The sequence below is a fragment of the Grampus griseus genome, assembly GCF_964374135.1.
Source record: "Grampus griseus genome assembly, chromosome: 16".
Lineage (NCBI taxonomy): Eukaryota > Metazoa > Chordata > Mammalia > Artiodactyla > Delphinidae > Grampus > Grampus griseus.
In genome coordinates this window covers 6,834,425-6,852,283 of record NC_139010.1, presented here as the reverse complement: position 1 = coordinate 6,852,283, position 17,859 = coordinate 6,834,425, and the positions used below count along the sequence as shown (strand labels likewise).

The 17,859-nt window shown below is 42.7% G+C and overlaps 1 protein-coding gene across 2 annotated transcripts in view; it reads left to right on the top strand.

The window, feature by feature from the left end:
• Positions 1-17,859, top strand: part of PCNX2 (pecanex 2) — a gene marked incomplete at its 5' end in the record, with an annotated part of 272,510 nt that overhangs the window by 89,225 nt on the left and 165,426 nt on the right. The window lies entirely within an intron of this gene.

Here is a 17,859-nt window from a genome sequence, read left to right as displayed (position 1 = left end):
CACACACACACACATACACACACACATCTAGAATTCTGTACCTTGCAAAATTATCTTTCAAAAGTGAAAGATAAGTGTAGACTTTCTTGGACAAATAAAAATTGAGGAATTTTCTTGTGACTAGACCTGCCTGGGGAGAAAATATTTGCAAAAGACATATCTGATAAAGTACTGTTATCCAAAAAATATACAAAAAACTTTAAAAACTCAACAATAAGAAGAACTTAATTAAAAGTGGACAAAAACCTGAATAGGCACCTCACCAATGAAGATGTGCAGATGGCAAATAGGCATATGAAAATATGCTCAACATCATATGCCATTAGGGAACTGCAAATTAAAATGACAATAAGATACTAATACACACCTATTAGAATGGCCAAAGTTCAGAACCCTGACAACAACAAATGCTGACAGGCATGTGGAGCAACAGGAACTCTCACGTTGCTGGTGGGGATGCAAAGTGATACAGCCATTTTGGAAAACAGTTTGACAATTTCTTACAAAGTAAACATACTCTTACCATACAATCCAGCAGTTGTGCTCCTTGACCCTCTTTGAAAACTTAGGTTCACACAAAAACCTGCACACAAATGTTTATAGCGGCTTTATTTAATAATTGCCAAAAACTTGAGAACAATCAAGATGTCCTATAGCAGGTGAACAGATAAATAAACTGTGGGGCATTCAGACAATGGAATACTATTCAACATGCCCCCCTCAGACACACATCCCCAAATAAGGTATCACGCCATGAAAAGACTTGGAGGAGTCTCAAATGCATATTTCTAAGTTAAAGAAGCTAATATAAAAAGGCTGCATATTGTAAGATTCCAGCTATATGACATTCTAGAAAAGATAAAACTTTTCTGCATCTACTGAGAAGATCATACCGATCTTTTTTTAGTCTGTTGACAGGGTGAATTACATTGGTTCACTTTTAAGTGTTGAATCAATGTTGCACTTGAAAGATGAACCCCAGCTGGTCATGATGTATTATCTTTTTTATAGATTGCTCAATTTTGTTTACTAATATTTTGTTGAGGAATACTGTGTCTATGATCATGAGGTTTCTAGTTCTCTGGTTTCCTTTTCTAGTAATGCTTTGTCTTATTTTGTTATAAGGTAATGGGCTCATAAAATGTGATGGAAGGTATTTCCTTCTAAATTCTAAAAGAGTTTGTATAAAATCGGTATTATATATTTTATAAGTGTTTGATAGAATTCATAAGTGAAGCCATCTGGGCCTGGAATTTTCTTCAGGGGAAGGTTTTAAACTATGAATTCAATAAATATCAAGTTATTCAGATTATCTAATACTGAAATAGTTATTTCCTTCATGGAATTTGTCTATTTTCTCTACATTTTCTAATTATTGGCATATATATTATACTTTCAAGGTCCACAGTGTTTGTAGTGATGTCTCCTCTTTGATTGCTAACATTGGTAATTTGTACCCTCTCTTTTTTTTCGTGATCAGTTTGGCTAGGGGCTTATTAATCTTTTTGAACTTTTTATATAATAAGATTTGAGTTTATTGTTTTTATTTTTTATTTCCATTGATTTCTGCTCTTTATTATTTCCTTCTTCTTGTTCACTTTTGTTATAATTAGTTCTTTTTGTCCTGATTTTTTTAAGAAGGAACATACATTATTTTATACTCTCATTAAACAATCAATTATCTTATAAAGGCATTAAAAATATAAGGAGAAAAGTATCTGTTTTATTTACCTCGCCATTAATGTACATTGCTTTGTGTAGACCCATCTTTCCATTTGGTATCATACTCCTGTCTGAAGAACTTTCTTTAACAAAACTTGTCGTGCAGGTCTACTGGTAGTGAATTCTTGCAGCTTTTGCCTGAAAAATTCCTCATTTTTGCCTTCATTTTTGAAGGTATGTTCACTGGTGTAGAATTCTGGGTTGACAGCTTTGTTTTTTTCCCTTTCAATACTGTAGATATGTTGGCACATTTTCCTGGATTGTATAATTTCTGATCAAGATCTGCTGTTATTCTAATATTTGTTCCTCTGTCAGTAATGTACTTTTTTCTTTGGCTACCTTCCAGATTTTTCTCTTCATCTTTTGTTTTCAGCAATCTGAAAGTGATGTGACTAAGTGTGTGGTGTTTATTTTTATTTTACTTAAAGTTCTCTGAGCTGTCTGTGAACTTTTTTCAATTGATAGTTCCAAATCCTCAGCCATTATCTCTTCAAATATGTGTTCTGCCTTGGCCTGTTTTTCTTTTCTACTTGGGCGTTCAATTATATGCATATGTTAGACTGTTTTAATAGTGTTCCATGTCTTTCGGATACTATGTTCTTTTTTTTTTTTTTTTTGCGGTACGCGGGACTCTCACTGCTGTGGCCTCTCCCGTTGTGGAGCACAGGCTCTGGACACACGGGCTCAGTGGCCATGGCTCACGGGCCCAGCCGCTCCGCGGCATGTGGGATCTTCCCAGACCGGGGCACGAACCCGTGTCCCCTGCATCGGCAGGCGGACTCTCAACCACTGCACCACCAGGGAAGCCCTCTCCCTCTTATTTTTTGATTAATGATATTATTGATTTTGTTTACATGGTCTGTCTTAAATTTTTTTATAATCTTTTTTTTGTTGTGTATGTTTGCCGTTCACGTCTCTCATTCCTGTTTTCATGGTCTACTTCTCTTTATATTGTTCCTTCGTGTTCTCGTATGGTATCTAGAGTTTCTTATTTCAACAAGAACAAGAAGAAAAACAACAACAAATATTTGTTGGGAAATTATGATGTACCAGGAACCTTCCATTTCATAACAGCCTACTGAAACTGAATAGTGAGTCACAGCTGCCCCAAACACACAGGTCTCATCATACCCTATCATCTCTTCTACCTGACCCATGATTACATGTGTTTATATCACCTGTCTGTGCAGGTAGACATTTGAATTGTGCCCCCTGTCTGGGAGTCAAGCAGAAATTGAGCTGACTTCTGTCAGAAAAATTTAAGGCTCCCTGATCACATCTTTCTAGAGGTACCTCAGGTTTAAAATACAGGAAGAGAAGAAAGTGAAACAAAGAGTGTTTCAGTAACATACCACCAGTTCAGATATATCTTTCCCCTGGAAAAATATGTTATTCATGGGCTTTTAGGTGGTTCTATCAGGAATCTTCATCCCAGGGATACGAATGAGATACCTGGGACAGTGCTTGTCTTTACTTCGTCCTCTTTGCTCCAACATCCCGACCCTTGAACTGACCAGATAAAACCTGTTGCCTCCAATACAGCCGAGGGGTCCAAACGCTGCCATCCACAGATGTCTGAGTCCAGGCATGATGTTGTCTGCCAACCCCCTGGCCTGCCTTAACTCCAGCCCTTCCACCTCTGATTTAGTTGATGTCAGCAGGGATTTAGTGAGATCCTGTCCTGCTTACTTCCTCAATACACTTCTCTCTCTCTCTGAAATAGAGAGTGGGAATTTCAGTCATGTATCAGATGTCAAAATCTTCTTTCAGACTAGTCTCGTCTGTAAGATAAGATCCAGCATAAATTCCTCAAAGCCTATGGCTTACACACAAGTACTTTCTCTAGTTCCCAGTATAGATTGATGCTTTTTTCTTTTTGAATATTTATTGGACATTTAATGGGAGGAGGAAAGCTAGTTTTCTGTGTTCTTTTTTTTAAAAAAAAATTTTATTGGAGTATAGTTGATTTACAATGTTGTGTTAGTTTCTGCTGCACAGCAAAGTGAATCAGTTATACATATACATATATCCACTCTTTTTAAGATGCTTTTCCCATATAGGTCATTACAGAGTACTTAGAAGCATTCCCTGTGCTATATAGTAAGTCCTTATTCATTATCTGTTATACATATAGTAAGTGTTCCCTGTATTCTTCATGCCATTTTGACCAGGACCCAATACTTCATCCTTTTTTGCAACCTTGAGCAGCAAATGGTATCTGATGGAAATATTCTTTTCTTTGGTTAATGGAAATGGGAACATGCAAGCTCTCTGTAACTGAAGCAGGAGCTGAACAGTTCATATTCACTGCAACATATATTTCTTTGTTTAGAAAGGACTTTTCCAGGGACTTCCCTGGTGGCACAGTGGTTAAGAATCCGACTGCCAATGCAGGGGACATAGGTTCGAGCCCTGCTCCGGGAAGATCCCACATGCCGCGGAGCAACTAAGCCCGTGCGCCACAACTACTGAGCCCGCGTGCCGCAACTGCTGAAGCCTTCGCACCTAGAGCCCGTGTTCCACAACAAGAGAAGCCACCGCAATGAGAAGCCCGAGCACTGCAATGAAGAGTAGCCCCTGCTCGCCGCAACTAGAGAAAGCCCGTGCGCAGCAATGAAGACCCAACGCAGCCAAAAATAAATGAATAAATTAAAAAAGAAATGACTTTGCCAGGTACTACAGTGATATGAGAGTAGAAACAGTCAGTTCTTTCTCAGGAGTTTAACATTCATCAAAGCTGATGACATGCTGTAGATGATCAGAAAAGAGAAAACCCATCAGAGGAGGTGGTTGTTTTGTGCAGCCTTCAAACGTTTTGCAGTTGGGCTGAGAACTTTGCCATAGACTATGCAGTCAGGCATGTGAAACAGTTTCGTCAGAGTTAGGAATGAATGATCATGGCAGATGGAGGAGATGGTAAGGATATTAACCTACTGATGGTGAAGGATAGGGATGACTGGATATGTCAGCAGGATATATCAAAGTTACGGACAATCTTTCATGCGAGGCTAAAAGTGTATGTTTTTGGTCCATTGGGTATGATGTGCGTCACAAGAACACTGGTTGCCTGAAAGGAACTATAGCAAAAAGAGGTCATCAGCTCTAAGGTTGTTGAATGCCATAGATGAGCTGATGGCCTCCGCTGTGATGGAAACAAGGTGTTAAAAAGTTCCCAGTTGACGTCCCAAGTCACTCCATGAGTGGTCAGACCAAAAACGTTGCTTCTGGATTCTCCGTCAGCTGTCTCACCGCTAAATCATAACTGTTTACTCTAAATCTTTGATTTATGATGAACCTTTGTGTCATGCTTCATGCTTTTGAGCAGGTAAGCCTCATTTGATAGTAAAAAATAATTCATTGGTAATAGAATCATGGTTGAATCTATAGAAGACAGAATATTCTTCCATACTCAGATGCTTTCCACAAAAGAACAGCTCATGGGACTTCTTAGATTAATTCCTAAAGGAGAAGGTGTATGCTCTGAAAAACCCATTTCTTATAACAAGTGTTTTTTTTTGTTTGTTTGTTTTTTTGCCACGCTGCGCGGCTTGCAGGATCTTAGTTCCCCCACCAGGGATCGAACCCGGGGCACCCCCCTCAGTGAAAGCACCAAGTCCTAACCACTGGACCACCAGGGAGTTCCGTTGACAAGTGTTGAAGGCTCATTATCAAAAGTAATGTACGCTCCTGGGATTGTTAAATGACTTTTTCTTGCAAAAGTCTTAGAGGGTTTTGGAAGCTGTTAAAGAATCTGGTATTCAGGAAGAAGTTTTTTGGGTTTTTACCTAGCTGTGGGACAGATGCTGTCATTCCCTCACCTCCCCAAGTCCGACTCCCTCCTCATAGCAGACGTTGCTCATTGATCACAGCATTTCTTCTCACTGAGGTCAGCAGGGCTCCGCGGTGCCCAGACAGTAGTACAGGCAGCCAGTACTAACTGATCAGAGCTGGTCCAAGAGATAAGATCTATTTGCTCTCCTGGGCTGAGACTTCTCTTTCTGTTTTTCTTTCTGTTTATGGCCTGCCATCGGCGTAAGTCACTGTTGGATCAAAGTTAATAGATTCCACTTTGAAAGCACGCTGCCAACTTTGTGATGGGACTGAACACTTCAGAGGCTCTGGGGTTTACTTATGTGTTGAAACAGGCTTTTTACCAGGTGAAACGGGGGTACTTTGAAAGATTTATTTAATCTCAAAGAGGTACTGACTTCCTTGCTCAGCACCGAACAAGCATCACTTGTGGTAAATAGTTGGATCTGTTGTTAGAGAATCTTAATGTTCTATCTGTATTTTGCAACACCTTTTAGTTACGAATAGAGCAGTGTGCATTTCTCCCTTCTCATTTGTAAGTCCTGAGTTTTCTAAAGGTCTCAGATAGACTCTCCCCTTTAAAAACAGCGCCTGTTAAATGCTGTGCATTGCACGACTGTGTGTAACAAATTGGCAAGGGCATCCTTAGGGAAAAAAGAAGCTCACCCGCCGTCAACTCAACATACTTATCCAGAGCTGTGATTCCACTTCTTGTTTAACGACACTTTTGTTTATGACTTTTATGCTTACACTTTTCGCTCCTAGAATTGACTTTTTTTCCCCTTTTATCTCTGCTGTGCCTTGATGGATTGATGGGCCCTTGTGAACCATTTCAGCGTGTCAGCTGCCTTCCCGGAGATGCGTTCCTCTATCTGGGTCTTGATATGTATTTACATCCTTGATTTTTATTATTCTCACTTGATAGAAGCAGATTGAGGGAATGGCATTTAATTTTGCTCTCTGGAATATTAATTAGGGGAAGACATTTTATTCCTCTTTTAATTTCATATTCTTTTTGACTCATCCAAGATGGTAGCAAGTAACATGTAAACGGACTCCCTCATTGACTTAACTACTTAACTACTACATCACTGTCAAGTGACGTACAGAAACAACCGGAATATTTGCTCCCTAGAGAGATGGCTCAGTAGTTAATTAGCTGGGCTTTCTATATGTCTGGATAAGCCATGATTTCTATTGCTTATTATCCCTTATAAAGAGATTCTATTTTATTGATGGCAAGGGCGTCCAGGGGTTGAGGTAAGTTATTCTAATTTAATGTTTCCCAGGCATCGTTAACAACTGCTGTGGGAGAGTTTTCCCCGTATCCTTTCAGGTACTACAGGGTTGCAGCTAAAACAATGGCATTTCCCATGGATTCAGGTCTTAAAATCTAATATAAATATAAAACAAACTCATAGTTCTAGAATAGTTTTAGTTCTGAAATAGACCTTACATATCCCCTGTCCCAAACCCTTCATTTTATTACTTAAAATGAGGAAATGGAGGGCCAGAGAGCGATTAAGTGACTTAACATCACACATCGCGGATCCCAGATCTTGTATCTTTTAAAATATCTGACTTCTGTGCCATCCTCCCTAGCACATTCGAAGTCTAAATATATTTTTCTAGGCAAAAGAACCGTTCGCAGGCATATAGGATACCTTGCAGATCGATGGTACTTTAATTTTCGGAATAATTTCCCAAGTGTTTTCTCATTTGCCCGTTATTATAGCTCCATGTCATACATAAGGAAGATCATAGCATTTCTGTGTTCCAGTGGTGAGTGTGAGCACAGAGTGCTGACGTTGTCTGCCTAAGGGCACGTGGCTAATTCACGTTGTTTTATTTTTTCAATTGTAGAATGGATTAGTGTAACCTCCTTCATATGAATGTTGTCAGAGGTGAATGAAATTAAATTGATACTATATATAAAGTGTCTATAGCTCAGGGGTTTTCATTAAATGGTGTGGTGCGCAAGGTTCTGAGATTGCCCCAAGACTCCAGCCCCCTGTGTAATTTCTGCCCCTTGAGCGTGGGCAGGACCTGTGAGTATGATAGGGTGTCCCTCTTGTAATTAGGTTACATCATCTGGCAAAGGTGGAAGGATTTTGAGGTGTAATTAAGGTACCTAGCTTTAAGTCAATCAAAAAGGAGATTATCTATCTGGATGGGTCTGACCGAATCAGACAAGCCCTTTAAAAGAAGGACTAGAGGTCAGAGACAGAAGAAACAGCAGACACCGTCCCCGTGGCCTCGAAGAAGTAAACAGCTGTGCTGCAAATAGCCTATGCAGAGGACCCCACGTCCTAAGGATGGCCTCTCAGATCTGGAGCAGATCCCAGCAAAGCCAGCAAGAAAATTCAGTCCTATAGCTGCAAGAAACTGAATTCTGCCAGCCAGAAGTGAGGTTGGAAGAGGACTCAAGGCTCAGGTAAGACTGCAGCCCTGGGCAACACTGTGAATTCAGCCTGCTGCGACCCCGAGCAGAGGAGGCGGTCACGCCCAGGTGGCTGAGGCAGGACACCGTGAGATCATACTTTGTGTTGTTTAAGCCACTGTTTGTGGGGATTTGTTACACTGCAGTAGAAAACAAATACAAGTGGAAATTATTGTGAGCATTCTTAGTTGATGGTGATGATGTTGATGAACATAATGGTGGTGATGCTAATAGTAATACGCCTGCAAACGAAACCCAAGTTTTAATTCACTTTTATTACACTAGACTCCAGATTATATTTTATGGCTAGAACCGTGTCACTTCTAGCTGCAAGGGGATGGGAATTACAAGTCTTTCAGCTGCCTGAACAGCTAGTAAGGAAGCGATGACTGGTGGGGAGGAAGGGCAGATGGACGCTAGATGGGCGGTGAGTACTTCCTGTCACATTCCCTTCCTAGAAAGTTAAACGCGTGTCATTGATCTCCAAGCCCAGTTAACACCGGATTGTCGGGATCCTCAAGCTGGAGTTGGATGCCTCTGACAGTGGCACTGGACACTGATTTGGGGGAAAAACAGGAAGAAGAATGATACCTCAGTTGTTCAAAATGGACTTGCAATTGCTGAGTAAAGTAAGATCTGGAGTCAGGTTTGGGTAGGAAGCAGAGAGTTTGAAAGGGTCCAATCCAAGAAATGTAGTAAAATCAGTATTGGTAGGATTCAGTGGCTGTGCAGCTTGGAGTGGGGAGGTTGGGTGGACAAGAGAATTCAGTGCGAGCAGCGGTGGCCCCAGTACAGATGGAGGAACATGCTTGTGCTGTAGCCATGCCAGCAGAAGTCTACCTTCCTTCCAAAGTCCGTGGGCAATATTGTCCTTTTGGTGTTCATGCCAACACTTGTTTATCCTGAATATAATCTGTTCTGTGGGAAATAGATACTCCCACGATAACTAGTACAGAAAAGGCCTCTGTTTCCTCATGTTTAAAATGAGCGATCCCTGCCTTTAAGGTTTGCTATAATCTGAATGTGGCAGTGCATGTGAAGTGGCCAGTGAAGCCGTTGCTCGATACGTCGGTGCTATTACTGTTGTTGCTCTTTGTGTGTGCTTTTCTTCACCCCCAGTTTCATCATGAACTCGTGAAGGTCATGACTGCGGTTTATATATGCTTCTTTTCATATTCTGCTAAAAGTCCGGTGTTACATAATAGATGCTCTATATACTGTGGATTGAGTAAATGCAGATAACTGAGAAGAAGGCTATGAGAAGGAAAGTAAATGTCAGTATTTTCCAAAAAGTTCGTGTGTGTGTGTGTGTGTGTGTGTGTGTGTGTGTGTGTGTGCACGCTTATCTATCTATATTTATCTATGTTGGATGGTGTCTGTCACGTAGGTTTGGATGATACCTGTCAGTCTTTCTTGCTAGTGAATGAGCTGATTTCCCCCTGATACCTATTCCAAAAAGTAAAACAGTCTTTTTTTAATCTAGCATTTTAGTTATTTTATTTTATTTTATTTCACTGGCCGCACCATACGGCACGAGGGGTCTTAGTTCCCCGACCAGGAATCGAACCCGTGCCCCCTGTAGTGGAAGCGTGGTGTCCTAACCACTGGACCGCCAGGGAATTCCTAGTAAAATAGTCTTGAATCATAAGCATATGTTGCTTTTTCACCAAAATGAAAGAAGAGTATGAGGTGAGGAAAACCTACTTTTAGTAGACAGTGAAGTCTTATTCATCATAGCTGTTACCCTGATCATTCGTTTATTTACTGAACACATATTGACTGACTGCTGTGAATCAGGCTCAGTGATAGGCCATGGGGCTGCCCCTCTGGGTGTCTAGGGTCTACCAGGAATGTCAACTGGGGCTGCTACGGGCTGAGCACTGGACGCTGGGGAGGGTGCCCAGTGCATGTTTGCAAGTGCCGCCGGCCGCATGGTGACCCGTGGCCGTGAACTATGAACAGAGTGCAGAGTACAAGACTGGGAGACACATCTGATCTTGCTGAGTTCTGGAGCTTCAAGGGCACAGATCTCCTTTCACTTAAGTATAAGATTCCTGTCCAAATAGTCCTAGAAGTAGGACTTACATCAGAGAGAAAGTGATATGATCTAGAGCTTATTCTAGGATGTGTGGAAACCTGGGTTCAGAAATGCCTGGATATTTAATGGGCTCAGAAAAATCCAGTGCTCTTCCCTTAAAAGAAAGTGTGTGAATCTGATATGAAGGGCATAGCAAAGTGAGAACTTGGTCCATTGGCGTTCCCTTTATAACCAAACCTCAATTAGTTTGCCCTGTAAATTCCATCATAGAGATGTCTAAACTTTCGAAGGAAAAAAATGCTGAAACTAGGATTCTCTTCAGAAAGTACTTTTATACAAAGCTGAACTTCCCTGTGTATTTTCATCAAAAGAATTCCCAAATGCATATGAAATCTACCACAGAATTGTAGGACTATTAGACAGTTTTATTTCTACCTCATAAAAATATTTCAAAACCTGGGGGAGTTTTATGAGGCCAGCACTCATCTATCCATATCATTCCCAACTCAGGGACCATGAGACACCTCTCAGAGCAATTAGAGATGTTAATTTTAAGCAAACTGTCACATGGTATACATTTCATTATCAGTGGGTGACAGATTGTTTAAAACCTTATCTCTCTCCAAAAATAAAATATGTATTTGTGTGCATATGTGTCTGAGTAAATAAATTATATGTATATAATAAAATTCAAGACTATTGTCAATACATGGATGTTTAAAATATGAAAGTTCTTTTAAAAAAATCCACTAGAAATGTCAGTCAGTACTTCCTCTCTTCCTTTCTGCTTCTCTCTGCAGAAATGAGACTCACCACTGAACTAAACCTTTCAGATAGACACCCAGTGCATTTGATCATTTTGTTTCAAAATCTCTCTTCACGTCAGTGGTTCTCTTCTTCCTCAAGTGTCAACATTTTCTTCTTTATCCCAAAATAAAAATTAAAATAAAAACATCCTCAAATGCATTTTTTTTTTACTGTATTTCTGACTCAACAAGCTCAACTCCTGCTAGAAGTTTGGTTCCTAGGTGCTCCTGCAGCTGTGGAAAGTCCCATCAACTTCCCTGTTGGTCTTTTTTTTTTTTTTAATACTTAATTTTATTTCTTTTTGGCTGTGTTGGGTCCTTGTTGCTGTGCGTGGGCTTTCTCTAGTTGTTGCAAGCAGGGGCTGCTCTTCGTTTCAGTGCACAGGCTTCTCATTGCAATGCCTTCTCTTGTTGCAGAGTGCAGGTTCTAGGCTCGCGGGCTTCAGTAGTTGCAGCTGGCGGGCTCAGTAGTTGCAGCACATGGGCTCAGTAGTTGTGGCACGTGGGCTCAGTAGTTGCGGCTCATGGGCTAAGTAGTTGCAGCATACGGGCTCAGTAGTTATGGTATGCGGACTCAGTAGTTGTGGCTCGCGGGCTCAGTGATTGTGGCATGTGGGCTCAGTGGTTGTGGCTTGCAGTCTCTAGAGTGCAGGCTCAGTAGTTGTGGCATGCGGGCTCAGTAGTTGCGGCTCGTGGGCTAAGTAGTTGTGGCACATGGGCTCAGTAGTTATGGCATGTGGACTCAGTAGTTGTGGCTCACGGGCTCATTGGTTGTGGCACGCGGGCTCAGTAGTTGTGACTCGCGAGCTCAGTAGTTGTGGCTCACGGGCTCAGTGGTTGTGGCACACGGGCTCAGTAGTTGTGGCTCCCGGGCTCTAGAGCACAGGCTCAGTAGTTGTGGCACACGGGTTTAGTTGCTCTGTGGCATGTGGGATCTTCCCGGACCAGGGCTTGAACGCAGGTGGGGTGACTTAGGACTGAACAGCCTGGAGAGGGATCGGGAGATTAAGGAGAAAGGAAAAGAAAAGGAAAAGAAAAGGGGCAAAGCCATTTTATCTTGCTGTGTTCCCCCCACCCCAAATCTTAATTCTGTAAAATGATTCTGAAGAGTTCCTTCTTGTTCTCAGTTTATTTAGTTGTGTGTGTGTTAAATTGCAGAGATGTTAAAACAGTAATATGTTCCTACACAATGAAAGCGTAAGGAGAAAAGCTTTCATCAAGTTTCTCTTCCTTCCTTCTTTCTCAGGTGAGCTTGTCTCTTACCTCTCCATGGAAAATATCTGTGTTTTGAAATAATTTGGGAAAAGGAAATGCTAATGTTTTCCTAATTGTACCTTATTGAATCATCAATATCAGGAAGTTCTTCCTTAAATTACATCCAGAGTCCCTTGCTGAGGTTGAAGCTTATTTCCTTTAGTTTTATCTTCAGAGTCGATGGCGCCCAGCCACCTCTCTTCCCAGTGCAGAAAATTACGGGTTGATAAACCATAAAGGTCATTTCCTTTCAGTGTTTCTTCATGCTTAACTATTTCCCATTCTTTTATCTATATATCTATATGCTTAACAGTGGTGCCTTTAGAATTGCACCCAGCCGTACCCATCCTGAAGCATATCCAGGCCATGCTTGAATGCAGGGTCGTGCAGCATCGAAGCATTGTACCCTTGCATGACTTGGAATATGGTCTTCCCAGGTTCATTCCCAATCACTTTTACAATCCAGCTCCTTACTCAGTCCTTCATGGAGCTTCCTCTGAGCTCCTCTCAGATGACTTCTTCCTCTGGGCTATCACCCTACCATGTGTTACAACAAACCCCAACACAGGCAGTTAACTGAAAAGATGTCCAGCACTATTGAATGGGGGATGATACATGAATGAAACAGCCTGGAAAGCTGGAAACTTCTAATTTATAGTGATCCCAAGCCTTTTTATTTATTATTTATTTATTTATTTTGGCTGTGTTGGGTCTTCGTGGCTGCATGAGGGCTTTCACTAGTTGCGGCGAGCAGGGGCTACTCTTCATTGTGGTGCACGGGCTTCTCATTGCAGTGGCTTCTCTTGTTGCGGAGCATGGGCTCTAGGTGCACGAGCTTCCGTAGTTGCAGCACACGGGCTTAGTAGTTGGGGCACATGGGTTCAGTAGTTGTGGCTCACAGGCTCTAGAGTTCAGGCTCAGTAGTTGCAGTGCACAGGCTTAGTTGCTCTGCAGCATGTGGGATCTTCCTGGACTAGGGATTGAACCCGTGTCCCCTGCATTGGCAGGCGGATTCTTAACCACTGCGCCAAGCCTTTTAAATGGAAAGTCATGAGATGTCCACATACTGTGCACAGTGAGCTGTACAAGTATTTAGGGTGGTGTAAGATACAGTGCACTGAACCAGGGCTTGGTCGGTCTTGCCACCTTTGGTAAGTCTTTTCCACTCTCCCTGTCTTCTTACTTGACCAATAATTTGGTCCAGGGGTGAGGTTGGCTCAGTTATGAGATCTCTTCCAAATCTAAAATAATCTTTCCTGAAGATAGCATGGTTTTGCAAACTTTGGCATTCTAAACACGAAAAAATAACTCATGTATCTATCCAAATAGTCCTTCCTATCCTTGCTTCCCTGAGAAATTTGCCTCCTATTTTATGTATTATGTAACTGTGTCTGTTGAAGAAAGGAACAAGTTAAGGACTTGGAGCTTGAGGGGATTCCCGGTAGTAAGCCTAAGAAGATCCTGGTGGTCTGCCTTTTTACAGTCCGCCCAAGCTCAGGTGAGCCCCCGTTCTTTCTAAGAAAGAGTTGTGTGAAGATCTGAGGTTGAGGGAGAAAACACACAAAGCCACACCTGGAATATGGATTCCTTGCGATCCTTCACCCCATGCTTCTTCTTGGAAGAAGAAGTTCGCCATTCTGGCGTCACCTCACTTTTACATTGTTGAAGAAAATATTCATTCCTTCTGTCCTGTCCCTGCGGCCACAGTGCTGTTCCTTCATGTCTAACAATTTATCTTGAAGCTATTGGTTATGCTCAAAGAAATCACATGTATGGAAGGATGAATGTAGACTTTTACTAATACAGGACAGACACCAGAAGGAATGCAACAGATTAAAATAACAAATGAGAACTACCCCTAATAAGGTCTGTCAGTTCAGACTGTGCACCTTGACATAATAATATCATATCTTGGCAAGGTCAGATTTGCATTTTGTAGAAGACTTCCTGTTTTCTTATTTTCTGTCTGTAGTACACAAACAGAAGGATATAAGGGATCTACAGAAATCATTGTTTTTCTCCTGGACTCTCAGAGAAGGACCCTACTAAAGGCCAATTCTAATTCTTTTCAGGAAATGTGATTTTGTTGCAGTCCTCAGTCCTCTTATGTATCTTCTCTGGTCTGAATGTTTGTGTTCCCCTAAATTCATATGTTGAAATCCTAACTCCAAAGATGATGGCATTAAGAGGTGGGGCCTTTGGAAGGTGATTGGGTCATGATGATGACACCCTTGTGCTTGGTATTAGTGCCCTTCTGAAACAGGCCAGAAAAATGCCCTCGCCCCTTCCATTATATGAAGATATGCCAGCTGTGAACCAGAAGGTGGATTCTCACCAGACACCAGATTTGCTGGCACCTTATCTTGGCCTTCCCAGCCTCCAGAGCTGTGAGCAGTACATTTCTGCTATTTATGACATCATATGTCTATGATATTTGTTATAGCAGCCTGAATCTACTGAGACAGTATCTTAGTAAAGCATATAGTCATAGCAAACATTCATTGAGCATTTTAGACTGGCTACTAAGTATTTTACACACAATATTTCATATAACATTTACACCAACCCTAAGCGGTATTATCTAAGATAAGGAAACTGAGGCTTAAAAGCTTGCGTAGTTTCTTTGTGCTAATAATCAGCAGAGTTGGGATTGAAGCTGGCAGCCCTAGCCAGAGCCCATGCTTTGAACTACTGCTCTGCACTGGGCAAGACCAACCTTCTGTGTCCTGAAGATACCTAAATGAAATGATCCGTGCGGTTCCCTTCTTAGGTCTGCGTCATAGAGTAAGGCAGTGATGGGTGCTCAAATCCAGAGCATCAGTTCCATACATATTCAGTAAGGGCCTTTCAGGGCCTGGACCCTGCACAGGGTGCTCAGAATACTCTGGGGTGAAACAGACGAGTCCCTGCTGTCAACGGGCTTGACCAGTGGAAGGATCATGGGTTAATCACACAATCTTTATACAGATCTGTAGTCACAAGCAGAGATAAATGCTGGGAAGTAGAAGGGGGACAACGTCCCTCTCCTCTAACCCCAATGGGAAAATATCTGTTTCTCATTAGATATTTTTACCTCCTCTTCCCTTTTCTACCAACTGCTATTTTAGTAGGTAAAGAGGGAGGGTCCCTCAGTGCTAGGAGGGGTAGCTGCCCTTTCACGCTTGTACTGCAGAGATTTAATTAAGTAGAGAATAAATGAGAGAAGAATTAGATAAGGGGTATTGGGTGAATCAAAGTAGGTAAACTTAATTATTTAAATATATTTAGTTTGGCTTTAATTTATTCTCTGCAAAGACCATCCATCATGGGCGCTCTTTCTTTTCCAATTAATAAAAAACTAACATCGACATACTGCTTTGCAGTGTGCAAGGCCGTTTCAAATCTCATCAAGGCATTGCAGCAATATTTCAAGAAGAGTGTCATTGTCACCTTTTTTACAGAAGCAGAAGCTGAGCCAATGCGAAGTTAAGTCCCTTCCACAGAATCATTCATTCCAGGAAGTGATGAGCCTGGAATTCACTTCCGCCGATGCGTATTCCCCTGACTTTTCCTTTGTTCCATGCAGGGACCATTATTTCCATGGTCATGGTTACTAAATCCTTCTCAGAGTGATTTTTTTCTAGTGTTTGCATTTTTTTATGGGCTGCATGTGAAAGGAAGCCCTCCGTCTTCACGAAATTGTGTCTAAAACATGCAGCAGAGGCAAACGCAGAGGAAACAGTGGGAGGAAATAGCATTTAGCAGGTTTTTCTCTTTCGGAAAACTTTTTGGCTGTGTTTTTGTAACAGCCAAGTATGAAATAAAAGGGGAGAAGCTGCAGGTGGGCGTCCGGGGCAGGGAGAGGAGGAACAGACGTGAGGATGGCTGGGGTCAGCTCCATCCACCCACGGCACCCCAGAGCCCAGCTTGGTCCTCGAGAAGCCCCTGCAGGGGAAGGACCGTGTTCTCCACGTTTCTTCTGTGCGGGGCTCCACTTAAACGCCAATCCCTGGACTCACTGGAGCCTCTGCTGCTTGCCTGGTGAGCACCCAGCAGCAGGCACCTCACCGTCCATCGCCTGTCACACTTTATTACAGTTACTCACGTTCTTCCCTCCCCAGACACCTGTGCTGCCCTCCTCCGAGGTGTGCTGCTTGGTGCCTGACACATAGCAAGTGGCCCATAAATGTTTCATGAATGAACTTTCAAGAAACAATAAAATTCCCAAGTTCCAGAATAAATTGTCTGTTACTGGGGGTGCTGTTTGAATGAAAAAAATTAGTTTTCCGGTCATGAGATGCCTTCCCTCTAATAGTCTAATCATTTCTGTGACATTTCACTGCCTGACACACATTTGCTCTAAGCTACTTAATGTCTTCACCCTCTTTTCTTGCTGAAACATTTTTTTCCGCACAGGTCATAGAAGACGGACTGGTGTAATCATGAAAACTGAAACCTTATTCTCTCAAGGACAGGTTGATGTGCTAACATTGGTGCCAAGTACAGGGAAGAGATGCAAACTGCCCCTCTGCAGGGAATCCAGAGGGGGCAAGTCCTACCCATGCCCATAACAGGAGTGAGATATCTTAAATGCTGAAGAAAACGTGTTTAACGATGGTTCTGATGCAAGGGGAGAGCTTTTATCTGCCTGGGAAATGAGGGAGACAGCACCAGGCAGGTGGGACTTCTTATACTGGGCACTGAAGCATGGGTAGGAGTTCACCAGGCAGAGGAGAGTGGACTAGGGTCAGAGTGGAAGAGCTCTCTGGGCAGATGCAGCTTTGTGTGCGAAGGCAGGGGGGCCAGGAAGCAACACATCTTTATGGTTTTGCTGCTGTGCTTCTACTACATGTGCAGAAGGAGGCTGAAAAGTTGAACTAGGGCTGGATCCTAACTGGCTTCGCTAGCTTCCTGGGGAGCAGATTTTTTCGGTAGGCAATGAGGAATCGCTGAAAAATACTGAGTGAAGGGCAGTCGTGATTGATTTGCCTTTTATGGGAAGAGGACCACTCTTTTGTGTTGTGGAGGGTGAATCGTGGAGTCGGTGGAGTGGGGAGGGATATGGAGATTGCAAGATCTTCCCACTATGAAGCTATTAACAGTAGCCCCGGAACAAGGCAGTGGATGCCTGACCCAGTACGATGCAATGAAAGGAAGGGACAGATTGGAGATGCATTGAAAGATGCATCAGTAACACATTAGGACCAGCTGACTGTGGGGATGATGGACAGGGAGCAGCCCAGGACAGTCTGGCTCAGAGCCCTGGGTACCAGTCACCAAGAAGGGGCTGTGTTGAACCGTCTCATACCAAAAGCTTAAAAAAATGGCCCAGCATACAGAAAAGTACCCTTGCAGCAACCCCTGCCTATGTATTATTTTCTCTTTCTAAAGAAGAGGAAACTAACACGATGCTCAGAGATGTTAAGTAACTTAGCCAAGGCCACACAGCTCATCCCTGGCAGGACCAGGATTCAAATCCAGGTCTGCCCAGCTTGAAGCCCATGCTGTGAGGAGGTGCTGTACCCGTGGGGGAGGGGCTCCCCCACGTGACAGATGCACTGGCCGGTGAGGAGCCTCTTGCAAGGCTGGTGGGCACCGAAGGAGAGAAGAGAGCGCCATGGCTTTCCAGGGTAACGGGGGGGAGGGGGCCTTTGCATTTAATTTTTTAGATTTTACTTATTTATCGATTTATTTTTTTTGTGGTACGTGGGCCTCTCACTGCTGTGGCCTCTCCCGTTGCAGAGCACAGGCTCCGGACACGCAGGCTCAGCGGCCATGGCTCACGGGCCCAGCCGCTCCGCGGCATGTGG